The 20,254-nt window shown below is 50.9% G+C and overlaps 1 protein-coding gene across 6 annotated transcripts in view; it reads right to left on the reverse strand.

Moving 5' to 3' along the window:
* LOC140396252 (voltage-dependent calcium channel subunit alpha-2/delta-4-like) overlaps positions 1-20,254 on the reverse strand; it is an 820,155-nt gene that overhangs the window by 707,101 nt on the left and 92,800 nt on the right. Inside the window, exon 1 of one of the 6 annotated variants that reach the window (XM_072484606.1) lies at positions 640-724. The exons of the other annotated variants lie outside the window; for them this stretch is intronic. The gene's annotated coding sequence lies outside the window, so the exon portion shown is untranslated. Of the gene's footprint in view, positions 1-639; positions 725-20,254 lie in introns of those variants that run through there. 6 annotated transcript variants of the gene reach the window in all.

Raw genomic sequence — 20,254 nt, forward strand, 5'->3', positions numbered from 1 at the left:
AACAGATAAGATGGCGCATTCTCTCCATGGATGCTGACTGACCCATTCATTTGATTACAGCATTTGCAATTTTCTTTCTCCTCATTTGGAATGAGAAACAAATTTTAATGTGACTTAATGGAATTACGGACTTAACAATGAGAACTGCTGAGCAATATTGAGCACTGGCTTCCTGAAGATTAAATATCTCTGACCATTAGACATATAATAAGAAATGCTGGGATCAGTAACTGCCATTATCTTTAGGAGAAGAAATGGTATATGAAATGTCAGCCACTGATTTTCTCGGTTAGAAAGCTACGAAGTGAAACAACAGATTAGAACAGGAAAAGGCTAATGGCAACTCCTTGCTCAAAATCCACTAACTAACAAATAACTAATTTCAGCTGTCGACCAATGATGAATAATAATTAAGACAAATATAAGAAATAAAAACTAAATCAACAGAAATCTGATTATCCTGAAACTGATCACAGTACTATATTGAAAAGACTTGAGTATTCACGGAGACTGTTGTTTTTAAGCACTAAAACCATATATATGAGACATTCAATTCTAGTGGATGCCCTACCATGCCACCCAAGCCTGGAAAAAACTTGTTTCAACATAAGCTTCTAATCAATAAAACAAAGTACTCACACTCCAGCCAAACAACTCTCTATCGAGTATTCAAACTTTAGCAGTGTGTAGGCAAGCGTCAAAAACATGTACAATTGCACCAACCGCCAGAAGCAGGAATCCAGCAACTAATATGTAAGTACTCATGATTTGTTTAAAAAGTACTGGCAGGAGTGTTCTGCATTTCATTAAAGTCTTACACAGTTGTGCAAAGTAAAGGCTGGAATGTGGAGATTGACTTTGGCAATTTAGCAGTGTTGGCACCAAATCAGCATTGTGCGCTTATTGTGGGAAATACTTTATTTAGGCAACAAATTGCAGAGATCAGTTCACAGTAATCTGAGCGTCATCCTGCATTCCAGACTTTCTGCCAATTACAAAAATTAGAATGTTAAGTTGATCTTTAGCAGGCAGGCATTATAATTAGCTCCCCCATCACTTTGCTATGGAGGGGAAATGATCAAAAGGTGTTCCAACTCATTGTTATTATTCATTACTACTAGTAAGCAGGAATGTGGGGGTTATTACGATCCCTGACCGGGCTCCAACAGTGGCTAGGATACTGGACCTAAACCCCAATATTTTAGTTTATTTGTAAGACTGTGCAGAATGATTCGCTCCAGTAGTGATTGCATGAAAATATAGGGCCCTGGGTATTTTGAAAACAATGCTTTATTATGAATATAATATTAAACATTTTAACTTCACACCTGAAAAGAACAGCTTACAATTACCCCGTAACTCTACGACTCAATTTCCCATTAAACAACAAGAAAATAAATGTACAGCTCTCAATCCATCTTAAAACTAACATGGCCTAAAGTAATACATGGTTTATAAAATAGATTTGGCTCCTGTTAGAACCCCTTCAGACTATGCCTGAATTTCTTCAAAAACTGGTTCACCCGACAGGTCTCAGTTTCTTCTTTGTCCCCAGACAAGACTGCTCTGCATTACAGTTTATTGCTCTTTTATAAATGTCCTGTGAGAGAATTGTGGACTCAGTTTTAGACAGATCAGAATTTACCTCTTCTTTCTCCCAAAGCTTCTCCACAAACTTTACTGCCTCTGCAATTCTGGGCTCCACTCAGCAATGACCTTATCTCCCCAAGATGAAAAACAAATTATCTCTGCAGGTTGCAAAGTCCATCAACTCCCTTGGGACTTCCCCACTCAAACCATATTCCTCTGATCAATTTCACACGCTGTTTCCTGGAATCAAAACAGAATCCTTCTTAAACACATTGGCCGGGTTTCTCCGAGCCCGCACCAGGTCGAGAATCGCCGGGGGGGGGCGCACAAATCCTGCCACGCCGCTCCGATGCCGGGCCGCCGACCGGAGAATCGGCGGCAATCGCACCGGCACGGTCACTGCTGCGCCGGTCGGGGGCCGTTGAAAGTGGCCCCCGTGGCGATTCTGCACGCTCGACAGGCCGAGTGCCCGCTGAGTCCCGCCGGCGTCGTTTGCGTATGGTCCTACCAGGCGGGACCTCGGCATTCTGCCTACAGGGGCCATCCTGGTGGGGGGGGGGGGGGCAGGGGGAGCCGACTCCGGGGAGGGCCTTGGTCAGGCCCGTGATTGGGGGCAACCGATCGGCGGGCACGCTAATTCCGGAGGGCGTTTGTTCCTCCGCTCTGGGCCTCTGTAGGACTCCTACATGTTGCCCGCGGGCTGGCACGGAGACGGCCGTGGTGCACATGCGCGGACCCGCGCCTGCCGTGGCACACCATCTTCCGGTGCCGGTACAGCTCACAGCACATTCAATAAGATCATGGCTGAATATGATTGTAATATCAATCCCACATTCTCGCCTACACCCGATAATCTTTCACCACCATCCCTATCAAGAATGTGTCCACCTCTGCCTTAAAAATATTCAAAGATTCTGGGTGCGATTTAACGGCCTTGTCGCGAGACATTGCAATCTGGATCTCGTTCTCACTGGGCCAGATCCAAGATATGCATATTTAAATGAGTCATTAGGTTCATTTAAACATTCATTCACTGGATTCCTCCAGCACCTGGGATCCAACGGCCTCACCTGGCAGACCTCACCAGGGCGCCGGCTACTACTGATCCACACAAATGTAGACCAGGCATAACAGCACCTGGGGGCTCCCTCAGGCCTTTGGGCCTTTGAAGACCCCTGGGTGGTTGGAGACAGGACAGGGTGGTGCCCTGGCACTCTGGATGGAATCTGGGCACATTAGCACTGCCAGCCTGGCACATTGGCACTGCCACTGGGCACTGCCAGGGTGTGCAGTGGCAATGCCAGGGTGACATTGCCAAGGGTCAGGGCCTGAGGTGTCCCATGCCCATGAAAGGGGGATGAGGGGGTTTTGAATGGTGGGGGGATGAATGGGGGGGTATGAAGGGACATCATAAAGATTGGGGGGAGGTGAAAGGTAGGGGTCCTGAAAGAGGGAGCCCAAAAGGTGGCTGGGGAGGCCTGAAAAGGCAGAGGCCCTCAGAGACCTCATAAACGGGTATCATCATCTGTGAGGTGGGGGGAGGGGGGGCAGTGGGAATGGGGGTGAGGTACTGCCCATGTATGCAGGGGGTGACTTTGTCCGTGGGTGAGGAATGTGGGGGGGCCTTCCAGCTCACTTAGAGATCGGGCCAGATCTCTGAATAGCCGGTTTCGTCAGCGAGTTCAGCTCCCCTCTGCTGAAAACATTTTTAAGTGTGGGCTAGGTCGGGTCAAAACTCCCCAAGGCCCCAAAAAATGACTAAGTGGGGGTGAATACCACTGTGGATCTCAACCAAAACACCGGCGGGATCAGCCCGCTAAACCCATCCAAAATTACACTTGGAAATGTTTCCGTTGAATTCTGCCCTCTGGTTCCACGACCTTTTGAAGACTCACAGATGTCTTATGAAAAACAGTATCCTAGTCTCAGTCCTAAATTGCGAAAAATGTTTTTTAAAGTGAGCGCCTAGTTCTCCGACATGAGGAAACACCCTTTCCACATCTACCCTGTCAAGGCCTTTCAAAATCCTATGTGTTTCAATCAAGTCACCTCTTAATTTTTTTAACTCCAGCAGATGCAAGCCTGGCCTGTCCAATTGTTCCTCATAAGACAACCTGTCCATTCAATTTTTTAATCTAGTAAACCTTCTCTGAACAACTTCATTAAATAAGGAGACCAATATAGTACACAGTACTCCAGGTGTGGTCTCACCAATGCCCTGTATAACTGAAGTATAACCTCCCAACATTTGTATTCAGTTACCGGCACAATAAACAAAAACATTGTTTTAGCCTTTCTAATTACTTGCTGTGCCTGCAAACTAACCTTCTTTGATTCATGCAATCAGACATGCAGGCACCTCTGCGCCTCAGAGCTCTGTAATCTCTCACCATTCAGATAATATGCTTACTTTTTTATTCTTCCTGCCAAAATGGATATTTCCACATTTTCCCACATTGTACACCATTTGGTAGACCTTTGCCCACTCACTTAACCTATCTGTATCCCTTTGTACCCTCCTTATGTAAACATCACAACTTACTTTCCTAGCTATCTTTGTGTCATCAACAAATTTAGCAACCTGACCTTCAATCCCTTTAGCCAAATAATTTAAATAAATTGCAAAAAGGTTGAAACCCCGGCACTGATTCTTGTGGTACACCACTTGTAACATCTTGCCAATCAGAAAATGACACATTTATATCTGCTCTCTGTTTCCGGTTAGCTCAACAATCTTCTATCCAATATGATGCCCCCTGCACGATGAGCTTTTATTTTCTGCAATAGCCTTTAATGTGGCATCTTCTCAAAATTTAAATACAGTACATTAATGGACAGTACAGTACATTAGCCAGTTTCTCTTTATCCACAGTACGTGACTCCTTCAAAAAACCCCAATAAATTTGCGATATGCCTTTCACAAAACCATGTTGACTCTGCCTAATTGCCTTTAATTTTTCTAAGTGCCCGACTATAATGTCCTTAATCATAGATTCAAATATTTTCCTGGGGACTTGACAATCCGCATCACCAATAATTTCCTCAGTACTGCTTCCCTTGTGTTTGTAACGTTCTTGAGCTCCTCCCTCCTGTCCATTTCCTGATTCACAGTTATTTTGGGGATTTACTTATGCTCTCTATCAGGAAGACCGATGCAAAGTACCTCTTCAATTCAACTGACATCTCCTTATTTTCCATTATTAATTCCCCAGACTCACTTGCTATTGGATCAATTCTCACTTTGTCAACTCTTTTCTTTTTTTAAATAGCTCTAGAATCCCTTACTATCTGTCTTTATATTTCACGCTAGTTTTCTCCTGTACTCTAATTTTTCCTCCTCATTAATGTTTCAGTCATTCTTTGCTGCGTTTTTAGATTCTGCCTAATCTTCTGACCTGCCACCCACCTTTGTATAATTATATGCTTCTTCTTTAATTATGTTACTATCTTTAGCTTTTTTAGTTAACCACAGATGATGGGGGCTTGCCTGGGAATTTTTCTTTCCCATTGGAATGTATCTACTCTGTGTATTCTGAAATATCCCTTTAAATGTCTACCCTGCACTTCTATTGACCTATCCCTTCACCAAATTTTCCAGTTCACTTTAGCTCACTCTACTTTCATGCCCTCATAATTCCCCTTACTTAAGTTTAAAATACAATTCTTTGACCTACTATTCTCTTCCTCAAACTGAATATAAAATTCAATAATTTTAGAATCATAAAATCATAGAATTTACAGTGCAGAAGGAGGCCAATCTTCTGATCAATCTTCTGATCAATCTTCTGATAGGGGCACCTTCACAATGAGGTCATTAAATAATTATACCTCATTACATGATACCAGGTCTAGTATAGCCTGGTTGGTGCCACAATATGCTGGTATAAGAAACTATCCCAAAAACATTCTATGAATTCCTCATTAAGGTTACCATTGCCCATCTGAATCTGATTGTTCCAGTCTATATTTTCCCAGCAAACAACCAATGAATCCTATAATGGCAATAGGATATGTTAACAAAAGTCTTGAAACAAAAGTCTTTCATTCATTGTTTTTTACTGTGTTAAAAATAGTCACTTCACTACAAGACAACAAAAGTGTCAGTCATTCAGACTTTTTCAATAACATAAACCACAAACCATTGTGATCACTTAACCTTGTGTAAATAAACTAATGAAATTGACCGCAGAGATCGGAGAGCCACAGCTGTCAATCAAGCAATATTTTCTCTGGGGTGCAGCTATTTCAACAAGAGTATTGGATGTCTGGGCTCTCAGCCAAGCCTCATTATGTTTGCACAGTGGGTCAATAAGTATGGAAGTGCCAGGGCTTGACATAGGGGACATGAGGGGCCATAAGCGCCGAGTGGAGTGACATTTATTGGTATGGGAGACATGAGGGGTAACTGGAGGGGTGAGGAGGCATGGCGTGGCATAGGGGCATGAGGTGGCATGGACGAGACATGTGGAGTGTAATGGCTGGCGAACCTTTGTGTTTTTATTTTAACTGGGACAAAATCGCACAGCACTGAGGTAGGCCTTTTAAACAGCCTGCCTCAGCACCCGGCAGACCGTGCGACAGTCTCAAAACTTTTTCATGGATTGGTTGGTCTGACTCCAGCCTGCACTCGACCCTCAACAACGATCCAATGGACAACCTGCAATGCTGCTCAATTCAATTGAGGCTGTTGGTAAAGAAACCTTCTGAAGTAAATGAAAAGCTTATTTTGTGAAGCTAGAAGGAACATGAGTCTGGCTACTTCTGGCCACTTTTCTCTTGATGCTGTTCCCCCCTCATCAGATCACAACATGTGTGGTCCTGATCCGAGACACCATCAGCAACAGAGCATAAAAGAGAGAGAGAGAGAGAGCGTGCGCGCGCAGCGAAACAGCGGCAACCTGAACAGTCACCCCAGCAATGGCAGCGAAAGAAAGAGACAGATATCGTGTTGGGTGTTCTGCTATACAAACGAACCAACACGTTTGTAGATGGTACAACTCTGTTTTATTATTCTTGATAACATCTACTGTATACTTCTGGCTGTGGTTCGTACTTTACCAGTTAACCTGTGGACCCAGCCCTAGCACTATCTTAGAGAGGCACTCAGCACATGGTGTATGTCTGAGTGGCACGCTGTGAGCTCTGTGCTCTGAGCTATCTCCTGCTGGAATGAGCTGGAACTGTGGTGTTCCCTGTTTTATAGTGCGTGTGCTCTCACTGGTGATTGGCTGTGATGTTGCGTGTGTGTTGATTGGTCCGTCGATCTGTCCATCAGTGTGTGTGTGATTGCACCATGATATGTTAATTTGAATATCATGACATCCCCCCTTTTCACAAGAATATGTGCCTTTATGGTAATAAATATTGGTGTGTAGTGAGTGCAGCTGAATATATGTGTGCAATATCTACAACATGTACATGAGGCTAAACTATATACATAGGAAGGTGTCAGGTGCAACATAGCAACAAGGTTGTACCACAAACAAAACAAGTGCAATCATCAAATATCGAAAGAGAACTCCTGGAACAACAAAAAGAGAAAAACATTAACATTTTGTAGCATAACAATTCAGTGAGTCCAATGTGCAAACAGGCTCATACGTCCAGCCTCGTAGGTGGGCGACGAATTCGGGTTGACCGCCTCAAGGGTGGGTCAGGATCCACTGGCTGAGGAATAGGCCTGGCCACGGACGATAGAGGAATAGACATAGTGGCAGGAAGCTCCACGAAGTCGACATCAGGGACAGAAGGAGGGCGTGGCACCGATGCATGATCACGTAGCAAGAGCGGAAGCAGCCGAAGGGCCCGCCGATTACGCCGGCGAATGGAGCCATCAGGCATGCGAACCAGGAACGAGCAGGGAGCCACGCGGCGGAGAACTTCGGCAGTTGCCGACCAGCCACCCTCTGGTAGGTGTATGCGGACGTTGTCTCTAGGCGCCAGGGCAGGAGGATCAGTTGCCCGAGTGTCATGTGCCACCTTCTGCTGAGCACGCTGCTGTCGCATCCTTTGCAGTACTGGAGCATTGTCGGGTTTAGAAGCATGAATGGACGGCACAGTGGTCCTGAGGGCGCGACCCATCAACAGCTGGGCTGGCGAGAGGCCTGTGGACAGTGGGGCCGAGCGATAGGCCAGCATGGCTAAACAGAAGTCAGATCCGGCATCAGCAGCCTTGCAGAGGAGCCGCTTCACGATATGGACGCCCTTTTCCGCCTTGCCGTTCGACTGGGGATGCAAAGGGCTGGACGTCACGTGTGTGAAGCCATACGAAGCGGCAAAAGAAGACCATTCTTGGCTCGCAAAACAGGGCCCATTGTCCGACATGATGGTAAGCAGAATGCCATGGCGAGCGAAGGTTTCTTTACATGCTCTGATTACAGCTGATGATGTCAAGTCGGGCAGGCGTATGACCTCCGGATAATTTGAAAAATAGTCAATTATGATGATGTAGTGCCTGCCGAGCGCATGAAAGAGGTCCACACCCACCTTCGCCCAGGGGGACGTTACCAACTCATGGGGTTGAAGTGTCTCAGGGGGTTATGCCGGCTGAAACCTTCGGAGCTTGAGCAGAATGCGCTGGAGGCGAGGGGTCATCTCATTAAGGTCCTTTTGTATGATGCCGACCAGGGGGCGATGGACGGTTTCCACGGTGAACTGAGGGAGACCATACACATAGTCGTGGAATTTATCTATGCCGGTTAACACACCCAGGCAATCCTTCTCAATCTGCGCGTAGCGCTGTTCTGTGGGGGGTCATAGCCGACTGGGGCCCATGATGCAGTGTTGTTCCGTTGCAGGAGTCCGCCCCAATGCCGGACTGGCTGGCATCAGTCGAGATCTTTGTATCTCGAGTAGTGTCGAAGAACGCCAATACCGGGGCGGTGGTGAGCTTGATCTTGAGCTCCTCCCATTCCTTCTGGTGTGCGGGCAGCCACTGGAACTCCATAGTCTTCTTCACCAGGTGGCGAAGAGCCGTTGTGTGGGAGGCAAGGTTGGGAATGAACTTCCCCAGGAAGTTGACCATCCCGAGAAAGCGTAGCACTGTCTTCTTGTCTGCCAGCTGCGGCATGGCTGTAATAGCTGTCACTTTGTCTGCATCCGGATGCACCCCTGACCGGGATATGTGGTCCCCCAGAAACTTTAGCTCAGTTTGGCCAAAAGAACACTTGGCTCGGTTGAGGCGCAGGCCGTGGTCTCGTATCCGAGCAAAGACGCGCTGGAGACGACTGATGTGCTCCTGTGGTGTGGTGGACCAGATGACGACGTCGTCAACATAGACGCGCACCCCTTCGATGCCCTCCATCATCTGTTCCATGGTGCGATGAAACACCTTGGATGCCGAGATGATGCCAAACGGCATCCTATTGTAGCAGTATCTGCCAAAGGGAGTGTTGAAAGTACACAGCTTCCTGCTGGACTGATCCAGTTGAATCTGCCAAAAACCCTTCGAGGCATCAAGCTTTGTAAAAATTTTAGCCCGGGCCATTTCGCTCGTGATCTCTTCCTGTTTGGGTATGGGGTAGTGTTCCCTCATGATGTTATTGGTCAGGTCTTTCGGGTCGATGCAGATCCAGAGTTCGCCAGAGGGCTTTTGTACGCACACCATGGAGCTGACGCAAGGCGTGGGCTCCGTGACCCGGGAAAGCACTCCTTGGTCCTGCAGGTCCTGCAGCTGCTGCTTGAGGCAGTCCTTGAGTGGTGCTGGGACTCTACGAGGTGCGTGAATGACCGGGGTGGCGTCCGGTTTGAGCCGTATTCTGTAAGTATAGGGCAGTGTGCCCATGCCCTTGAAAGCCTCCTGGTTGTGGGCGAGGAGCGAGTGGAGCTGTGCCCTAAAGTCTGCATCCGGGAAATCGGACGTGCCTTCTGGAGACAGAGTGTGTACCCGCTGAACGAGATGGAGAACCTTGCACGCCTGTGCGCCTAGCAGGGAGTCCTTCGAGGATCCAACTATCTCAAAAGACAGTGTGGCTGTGTATGAATTGTGTGTAACCTCGAGCTGGCAGGATCCCATGGCCGGGATAACATTACTGTTGTAATCGACCAACTGACAGCGGGATGGCCGAATCGGTGGTTTGATCTTCAAGGCGTAGAAGGCTGACCATGCAATGAGATTGGCGGAGACACCAGTGTCTAAAAGGAATGTGATTGGCGATCGGTTGACCGTTAGGGTGGCACACCATTCATCACCCGGATTGACGCTGCGCACTGGCATCGGCTGGTGGGTCCTACTTGGGGACATCTAATTTCTGTCAATTACCGCAACGCGGAAGGCTTCCCGGTTGTCGGTATCACCGGTCTGTACGTCGTCAGAGTATGACTCAGTGTATGGAGGCTGAATGGCCTGCATGTCCCTGCGAGGCTGGCGGAATTGGGGAGCGTTGGCAGGTTGAGCTGCTCGACAGCAGGCAGCGTAGTGGCCCATCTTGCCACAGCGGAGGCATTGTCAATTTTTCGCTGGACATTGCCGCTTTAAATGTGCGGATCCACAGCTGCCGCACGTCGTGATGTCATGGCGTTCATTGCGTCACCGCGCATGCGCAGTTCGGTCCTGTGGAGAGCACGCCTGCGTGTCACGTCCCCCTGCGCGACGTCTTTTTTGGCGCGTACAAGCGCGGGAGGCCGCGGAAAGCGCGCGAAATGGCCGCCCTCGTCCGGGCCGCGGGCCGGGAGGAACTCGATGGAGTGGACCCACTCGGCCTCGTGGGATCCCTGCCGTGCCGATTCGGCCGCCTGGAATTGGGAGTACCGGCTGGTCGCCTTTTCGTGGAGGACGCAGGTTTCGATGGCGGTGGCTAGGGTGAGGCTCTTTATTTTGAGGAGTTGTTGGCGTAGGGTGCCCGAGGTGACCCCAAAAACTATCTGGTCCCGAATCATGGAATCGGAGGTGGCCTCATAGCTGCAGGACTGCGCAAGGATACGGAGGTGTGTCAAAAAGGATTGAAAAGGCTCATCCTTACCCTGCAGGCGTTGCTGGAAGAGGTACCTCTCGAAGCTCTCATTCACTTCGACGCTGAAGTGTTGCTCATGTTTTGGAAGGACCATCTTGTACTTCGTCTTGTCCTTGCCTTCCACTAATGCCAGGGAGATATAGATGTGGATGGCGTGTTGCCCCGCCGTGGAGAGGAGGAGGGCGATCTTCCTGGTGTCCGATGCATTCTCCCTGTCCGTGGCTTCTAGGAAGAGCTGGAAGCGCTGTTTAAACAGCTTCCAGTTGACGCCGAGGTTTCTAGCGATTTGGAGTGGCTGCGGCGGGCTGATGGTGTCCATGGCACAGGATGGCGGATCTCTGAAGATGTGCAGGTAGGTCTCACAGTTGCTGGGTTCCAATCCTGGTAGTATGTCGTGTTGGGTGTTCCGCTATACAAACGAACCAACACGGTTGTAGATGGTACAGCTCTGTTTTATTATTCTTGATAACATCTACTGTATACTTCTGGCTGTGGTTCATACTTTACCAGTTAACCTGTGGACCCAGCCCTAGCACTATCTTAGAGAGGCACTCAGCACATGGTGTATGTCTGAGTGGAACGCTGTGAACTCTATGCTCTGAGCTATCTCCTGCTGGAATGAGCGGGAACTGTGGTGTTCCCTGTTTTATAGTGCGTGTGCTCTCACTGGTGATTGGCTGTGATGTTGCGTGTGTGTTGATTGGTCCGTCGATCTGTCCATCAGTGTGTGTGTGTGATTGCACCATGATATGTTAATATGAATATCATGACAACAGAGAGAGAAGAAAGAAAGAGAGAGTGAGAGAGACAGAGAGAGAGAGAGAGAGAAAGAGAGAGCGAATGAATGCACACGCAGGGAAACTGCGCCAACCTGAACAGTGACCCCAACAATGGCAGCAAAAGAGAGAGAGAGCTGGAGAAGAATGTGGACCTGATCAGAGGCACAGCAGCATTGGTGGAAAATAAAAGACAGAGAGTGTAAAGTCTCAGGCAAGTGACCACTCGGAAGCGATGTCTGAAGAAAATTTGATTTTATTCAGGTTACTATACGCTCCTCAACTCCCCGAAGGCTCTCCCGCACCCGGTCCACATCTGGGCCAAGGTATTTATATCCTAGCAGTCCTGGGAAAAGGGGGTTAACCCCGCCCTCTCATCTGGGTAAATTGTATTCAGGTGAGGCCACAGGGGCCTCCTGTCAGGTTATAACAGTGAGAGAGAGACTGGGGAAGCTGCATGGGCCTGATGTGAGACACCAGTGGAAGTGGGGAATAAAAGAGAGTGAGAGCATGGAGGAGTATTGTGGACCTGATCGATGTATTTCCAAAAAAGAGCAAGGAGTGACAAATGGACAGCAAGTAGATGATTGATTGGTAAGCATTAGGTTTTCCAAAAGACTCGGGCAACGGTTTAAACAAGGGCCAGGAAACGGTTAAGTACTGTATTAAAATTATAGCCTATCTAATTAATTAACTAATCGCTAAAACTTCAATCAATATAAACATAACAGTAAATCATACTGTTAAACAAAATATTAACAGCTGAGGCCTGTTGTTTGCAATTCCTGGGCCACGTAGAAACTTCAAGGTTATTGGGGACGGTGTGTGTAGGAAGTGTCTCCAGCTACTTGAACTCAAACTCAGGATTTCTGAGCTTGCGGGGCAACTGGAGTCACTTTGACGCATTAGGGAAGATGAGAGTTTACTAAATTGTGCGTTCCAGGTATTGGGCACCATAATCGGCAATGACAGTTCCAGATAAAAGTTGGATAGTTATCCGGAAGAGTCGGAATAGGCAGGAGGTGCAGGAGTCTTTGGGGTACTCTCAACATGGTACTTAGGATGCACTTCCGGTTGCGGCTATGCGGAGCTAAGCCGCACGATTCGGCAGCTCCCGCTATTACGGACTTTCGGGCTCGTTAGAGGAGCCCCAACGGAATTTTTTTCGAAGACAACCCGTGGGGAAGGGAAGAGAGAGCTCCCCCTCCAACTTTTATGGACCAGACCAGAAGTGAAACGGCCAAAAAAGCGGCATTGGAGCAGCGGGAGAAGCGAAGGAAAAAACAAAATGGCGGCGGCCGGGGACAAAGCGGAGTGCGGGCCGGAGCTGCAGGAGTTCATCAAGCGCTGCTTCGAGGAGCTGCGCAAGGAGATGCTGGCGCCTATGCTGTCGGCAATTGAAGGACTCGGGATGACCCAGAAAGCCCACGAGGTAAAGATCCAGGAGGTACAGAAAAGAGTCAGTGAGAATGAGGACGAGATCTTGGGCCTGGCAGTGAGAGTGGAGCAGCACGAGGCGCTGCACAAGAGGTGGGCGGGAAGACTCGAAGACCTGGAGAACAGGTCAAGGAGAAAGAATCTGCGGATCCTGGGTCTCCCTGAAGGAGTGGAGGGGGCGGCCGATGCCGGAGCATACACGAGCACGATGCTCGGGGCGATGATGGCCGCGGAGGCCACTTCGAGGTCGCTGGAGCTGGACGGGGCACATCGGGTGCTGGCGAGGAGGCCCAAGGCAAATGTGCCGCCAAGGGCGATGGTGGTAAGATTTCACCGGTTCACGGGCAGAGTGAGGGTCCTGAAATGGGCCAAGAAGGAGCGGAGCAGTAAGTGGGACAATGCAGAGATCCGAATATACCCGGACTGGAGCACGGAGGTTGCAAAGCGGAGAGCGGGTTTCAACCGGGCCAAAGCGGTGTTGCACCGGAAAGGAGTGAAATTCGGAATGCTGCAGCCAGCGCGACTGTGGGTCACATACAAGGACCAGCACTATTATTTTGAAACGCCTGAAGAGGCATGGACCTTCATACAAACCGAAAAGTTGGACTCTAACTGAGGGTTTGTGAGGGGGGGGGGGATGTTTGAGGTTTGATGTGTGATGGTTGTTGTACATAGGGGGTCAATCACACGCAGGAAATGTTACATGGGCTGGGGGAAAGAGACAAGGCCGCGACAGGAGCTGCGCCAGAGAGGGCGGGGCAGGCTTTGGAAAGCGCGGGGTTTTCCCCACACGAGGGAAGAGAGGCGGGAAGGGGAACAAAGGAACGCATCCTGATTGGGACACTCCCACACGGGGAGGTCAATGGGACGGCGGGGAAGCCGGGGTCAGCAGGTGTCAACCGGCCTTCGGGAGTGATATGGGGGGAGCAAAAAAGCTAGACAGCAGTCTAGCGGGGGGGAGGGGAGGGGGGGAAGGGGGGGAGAAAAAGGGTTGCTGCTGCACTGGCCGAAAGGGAATGGGACACAGAAGAGGTGGTCGGGACGGGGTCGGGACTGGAGGGTGAGGGAGGCGCGGACACGGGACTGGCCTAGAAAAGGAGATGGCTAGTCGGCGGGGGGAGGGGTGGGGGGGGGGGGGGTGTGAGCCCCTCCAATCCGGCTGATAACGTGGAACGTGAGGGGCCTGAATGGGCGGTGAACAGGGCCCGCGCACTTAAAGGGACTGAAGGCGGACGTGGCCATGCTCCAAGAGACACACCTGAAGGTGGCGGACCAGGTCAGGTTAAGAAATGGATGGGTAGGACAGGTATTCCACTCGGGACTGGGCGTGAAGAATAGAGGGGTGGCAATATTGGTGGGGAAGCGGGTGTCATTTGAGGCCAAGACTATCGTAGTGGACAATGGAGGGCGATATGTGATGGTGATTGGTATGTTGCAAGGAACGTGGGTGCTGTTGGTGAACGTATACGCCCCGAACTGGGATGATGCCGGATTCATGAAGCGCATGTTGGGGCGCATTCCGGACCTGGAGATAGGAGGCCTGATAATGGGAGGGGACTTCAATACAGTGTTGGACCCAGCACTGTACCGCTCCAGATCAAGGACTGGAAAGAGGCCGGTGGCGGCCAAGGTGCTTAGGGGGTTTATGGATCAGGTGGGGGGAGTGGACCCATGGAGGTTTGCAAGGCCGCAGGCCAGGGAATTTTCTTTTTTCTCCCATGTGCACAAAGCCTACTCCCGGACATATTTTTTTGTTCTGGGCAGGGCGCTCATCCCGAGGGTGGAGGGGACGGAGTATTCGGCCATAGCCGTTTCGGATCACGCCCCGCACTGGGTGGAACTGGAGCTGGGAGAGGAGAGGGACCAACGCCCGCTGTGGTGGCTGGATGTGGGACTGCTGGCAGATGAGGTGGTGTGTGGGAAGGTGAGGGGGTGCATCGAAAGGTACTTGGAGGCCAACGACAACGGGGAGGTGCGGGTGGGGGTGGTATGGGAGGCGTTGAAGGCGGTGATCAGGGGAGAGCTAATCTCCATCAGGGCTCATAGGGAGAAGACAGAGGGCATGGAAAGGGAGAGGTTAGTGGGGGAGATTTTGAGAGTGCACAGGAGATACGCAGAGGCCCCGGAGGAGAGATTACTTGGGGAAAGACGACGGCTCCAGACGGAGTTTGACCTGTTGACCACAGGGAAGGCGGAGGCACAGTGGAGGAAGGCGCAGGGGGCGACCTACGAGTATGGGGAAAAGGCTAGTCGGATGCTGGCACACCAGCTCCGTAAGAGGATGGCAGCGAGGGAAATAGGGGGAGTCGAAGATGGAAGGGGAGCCACGGTTCGGAGAGCGACAAAAATAAATTAGGTATTTAAGGCCTTCTATGAAGAGCTGTACAGATCCCAGCCCCCAGCGGGGGAAGAGGGGATGAGACGATTCCTAGACCAACTGAGATTCCCGAGGGTGGAGGAGCAAGAGGTGGCTGGTTTGGGGGCACCAATTGGGTTGGAGGAGCTGAGCAAGGGTTTGGGGAGTATGGAGGCGGGGAAGGCCCCGGGACCGGATGGGTTCCCGGTGGAGTTCTACAGGAAGTACGTAGACCTGTTGGCCCCGCTACTAGTGAGGACCTTTAATGAGGCAAGAGAGGAGGGGACCCTGCCCCCGACAATGTCGGAAGCGACAATTTCTTTGATCCTAAAGCGGGACAAGGACCCACTGCAATGTGGATCATACAGGCCGATATCACTCCTCAATGTGGATGCTAAGTTGCTGGCAAAAGTGCTGGCCACGAGGATCGAGAACTGTGTCCCGGGGGTGATCCATGAGGATCAGACGGGATTCGTAAAGGGCAGGCAATTAAACACTAATGTGCGGCGGCTCTTAAACGTGATAATGATGCCATCGGAGGAGGGAGGGGCGGAGATAGTGGCAGCTATGGACGCGGAGAAGGCCTTTGACCGAGTAGAGTGGGAGTACCTCTGGGAGGTGCTGCGTAGGTTTGGGTTCGGGGGAGGGTTTATCAGTTGGGTTAAGCTCCTTTACAGAGCCCCGGTGGCGAGTGCAGTGACGAACCGGCGGAGGTCGGAGTACTTTCGGCTGTACCGAGGGACGAGGCAGGGGTGCCCCCTGTCCCCCCCTGTTGTTTGCATTGGCGATCAAACCATTGGCCATGTCATTGAGGGAGTCTAGTAAATGGAGGGGGGTGGTCCGAGGAGGAGAAGAGCATCGGGTGTCGCTTTATGTGGATGACCTGTTGCTGTACGTGGCGGATCCAATGGAGGGGATGGTGGAGGTCATGCAGACTCTAAGGGAGTTTGGGGAGTTTTCGGGCTATAATCTCAATGTCGGGAAGAGTGAGTTCTTTGTACGACAGGCAGGGGACCAAGAAAGAGGGATAGGGGACCTACCGCTGAGGAGGGCGGAGGGGAGCTTTCGGTATCTGGGGATCCGGATAGCCAGGAGTTGGGGGCCCTACATAAACTGAATCTGACGAGGTTGGTGGAGCAAATGGAGGAGGACTTCAAAAGATGGGACATGTTACCGCTCTCGCTAGCGGGTAGAGTACAGTCGGTCAAAATGGTGGTCCTTCCGAGGTTTCTGTTTGTGTTTCAGTGCCTTCCCATCGTGATCACCGAGGCCTTTTTCAAGAGAGTAGGTAGGAGTATAATGGGGTTTGTGTGGGTGAATAGGACCCCGAGGGTAAGGAGAGGGTTCCTGGAACGCAGTAGGGACCGAGGAGGATTGGCGCTGCCAAACCTAGGGAGCTACTACTGGGCAGCAAATGTGGCGATGATCCGCAAGTGGGTGATGGAGGGAGAGGGGGCGGCATGGAAGAGGATGGAGATGGCGTCCTGTAAAGGAACGAGCCTGGGGGCGTTGGTGACGGCACCGCTGCCGCTCTCGCCGACAAGGTACACCACGAGCCCGGTGGTGGCGGCAACGCTAAGGATCTGGGGCCAGTGGAGACGGCATAGGGGTGCAATGGGAGCAACGGTGTCGTCCCCGATCAGGGGTAACCACCAGTTTGTCCCGGGGAAGATGGACGGGGGGGTTTCAGAGCTGGCATCGGGCGGGGATTATAAGAATGGGGGACCTGTTCATTGACGGGACGTTTGCAAGCCTAAGGGCACTGGAGGAGAAGTTTGAGATACCCCCAGGAAATGCCTTTAGATTTATGCAGGTGAGGGCGTTAGTGAGGCGACAGGTGAGGGAATTCTCGTTGCTCCCGGCACAATAAATTCAAGACAGGGTGATCTCGGGTGTATGGGTTGGAGAGGGCAAGGTGTCGGCAATACACCAGGAGATGAAAGAAGAGGGGGAAGCGCTGGTAGAGGAGCTGAAGGGTAAATGGGAGGAGGAGCTGGGGGAGGAGATTAAGGAAGGTCTGTGGGCTGATGCCCTAGGTAGGGTTAATTCCTCCTCCTCATGTGCCAGGCTCAGCCTGATACAATTTAAGGTGGTTCACAGAGCGCACTTGACGGGGGCGAGGTTGAGTAGGTTCTTTGGGGTGGAGGACAGATGTGGAAGGTGCTCAGGGAGCCCGGCGAACCATGTCCATATGTTTTGGTCATGCCCGGCACTGGAGGGGTTCTGGAGAGGAGTGGCGGGAGCAATATCTCAGGTGGTGAAAGTCCAGGTCAAGCCAAGCTGGGGGCTAGCAATATTTGGAGCAGTGGACGAGCCGGGAGTGCAGGAGGCGAAAGAGGCCGGCATTCTGGCCTTTGCGTCCTTAGTCGCCCGGCAAAGGATCTTTCTAATGTGGAAGGAGGCGAAGCCCCCCAGCGTGGAGGCCTGGATAAACGACATGGCTGGGTTCATAAAGTTGGAGAGGATTAAGTTTGCCTTGAGAGGGTCTGCGCAGGGGTTCTACAGGCGGTGGCAACCGTTCCTAGACTAACTCGCGGAGCGTTAGAGGAAGGTCGGTCAGCAGCAGCAGCAACCTGGGGGGGGCGTGGGGATTGGCGGATTGCCTGGGATGGTGGATGAGCAAGAGATAACATGAAGGGTTGGGGAAACTGGCACGTGCGGGACAGAGCCAGTGTACAAAACTATGTAAACATATAATTTTACCATTTATATATCTTGCTCTGTGCGATTTCTTGTTATTTTGTTACGGGGTGGGGGGGGGGGGGGGGTTCTTGTATGCAAGGGTGAAAAATTGTGTTAAAAACTTTAATAAATATATATTTTTTTAAACATGGTACTCAGCTTTTGTGACTGGTTGGAGTGACAACACCTTGAAGGAGTGCAGTTCAGACCATGACACCAATGGACAAGGATTACACAGGATGGAACAACAAAGAGTAGAAGAGCAGTTGGTAAACAAGGTTCTATAGTTAAAGGGACAAATCAGCATCTCTATGACTGTCATTATTGGTCCTTCATGGCCTGGCTACCTCCTTGGTGCCAGTGTAAAGGCCCTCACAGCTAGGGTGCAGAACACTCTAGAGGGGGAAGGGAGTGAGCCAAAAGTTGTGGTACACAGCAGTGCCAATAACATAGAGAAAACAATAAGAAGTCTTACAACACCAGGTTAAAGTAAAACAGGTTTGTTTCAAATACGATCTTTCGGAGCGCTGCTCCTTCCTCAGGTGAATGAGGAGGTATGTTCCAGAAACATATATATAGACAGATTCAAAGATGCCAGACAATACTTAGAATGCAAGCATTTGCAGTTAATTAAGTGTACATACTCGTGCGACTCGGCCAATGTTGTCTACCTCATACGCTGCAGGAAAGGATGTCCCGAAGCATGGTACATTGGCGAGACCATGCAGATGCTGCGCCAACGAATGAACGGACATCATGCGACAATCACCAGGCAGGAATGTTCCCTTCCAGTCGGGGAACACTTCAGCAGTCAAGGACAATCAGCCTCTGATCTCCGGGTAAGCGTTCTCCAAGGCGGCCGTCAGGACGCGCGACAACGCAGAATCGTCGAGCAGAAACTTATAGCCAAGTTCCGCACACATGAGTGCGGCCTCAACCGGGACCTGGGATTCATCTCGCATTACATTCATCCCCCACCATCTGGCCTGCGAAATCCTACTAACTGTCCTGGCTTGAGACAATTCACACCTCTTTAACCTGGGGTTACCCCTATCTCTGGATATGTAAACACTTAATTAACTGCAAATGCTCGCATTCTAAGCATTGTCTTGCATCTTTGAAAACATTAGCAGATATTTAGGACGGGTTTCTCCATCCCGCCACGCCAGGAGCGGAATTCTCTGATAATGGGGCTATGTCCCCACGCCCGTGAGAAAATGGACGCGAATCACTCTGGACTTTCATGGAGAAAGTCCAAAGTGATTCTCCATTTTGAAGGGGGCTTGCAGGGCCCTAGAGTAGTCCTCACAGCTCTGGCTGCCGATATGGGGCCCTGCACCTCCGGTCGCGGGTCCGCTCAACATGGTGGACCCACACAGCGGCTGGCCCCCACAATATAGGCACCCCCCAAATCCCGCCCGCCCGCCAATCGGTGGCCCCTGATCGCAAGCCTGGCTGTCCTGGAGGCCACCCCCGGTGACGGATCCCCCCGCCCCCACCAGGGCGGCCAAGGATTGTGTCCGCAGCCGCCACTCCGATTGCCCGTGGGTGGAACCATGAGTGAACCATGCCGGCAGGAACTGAGCTAATTGTTGGCGGAGAATCGCCGCGGGGGCCTCTTTCAATGGCTCCCAACTGGCGCCACGTCGACCATGTGCGTGGGACTGGCGGCGATTCTCTGGTCCCCTGAGAATCGCGGGAAGGCGTCGGACCCGATCGCGGGTCTGACGCCCCATTCTCCGCCCCCGCGCCGAGCACGATTTCGGCGCAGAGGCTCAGAGAATCCCGCCCCGGATTTCTGGTTCAGCACGCCGTCGGGACTTTCTGTTGTGCCAGCTGGTCAATGGGGTTTCCCATTGTGGGGCAGACCCACACCATCGGGAAGCCCTTGGGCTGCTGGCAAAACGAAGCATCCCGATGGTGGAGAATTCAGCCCATGAAAGTTGGATCCCACAACAATTTGAACTGTAGGTCTCCCGCTTCACACTTAAAAACAGTCAGCCAGCAACTGGAATGGCCATGTGGGGAGGTGCACCAAACCCTTCTGGAACTGCCAAGGGCCTGTTTAAATATACAAATTGGGGTCCTATGCCAATTACACATACTTTGTCCAGGGTCATTTAAGGATCCACTAAAGGCCTCTCAGAAAACCATCAATAAACTTAAAGTTTGTTTTTGATGGAAGAGCGCTTCAGCTCCCAACAGCTGTGAAAAGAGAACCTCCAGCCCTCTGGAAGGCCTAAGCCACTCCCAGGATTGCTTTCCGAGTCCTGACTTGACCTGTCAGCTGATATATCCATAGGAACCAGAGAAAACCTGCAGTTAAAGGAGATCAATCAGCCCATCGCGTCTGTACTGACCCTTTGAAAAAGCACCCGGCCAAGGCCCACTCCCCCACCCTATCCCCGTAACCCCACCTAACCTGCACATCTTTGGACATTAAGGTTCAATTTAGAATGGTC

The sequence above is a fragment of the Scyliorhinus torazame genome, chromosome 19, assembly GCF_047496885.1.
Source record: "Scyliorhinus torazame isolate Kashiwa2021f chromosome 19, sScyTor2.1, whole genome shotgun sequence".
Taxonomy (NCBI): domain Eukaryota; kingdom Metazoa; phylum Chordata; class Chondrichthyes; order Carcharhiniformes; family Scyliorhinidae; genus Scyliorhinus; species Scyliorhinus torazame.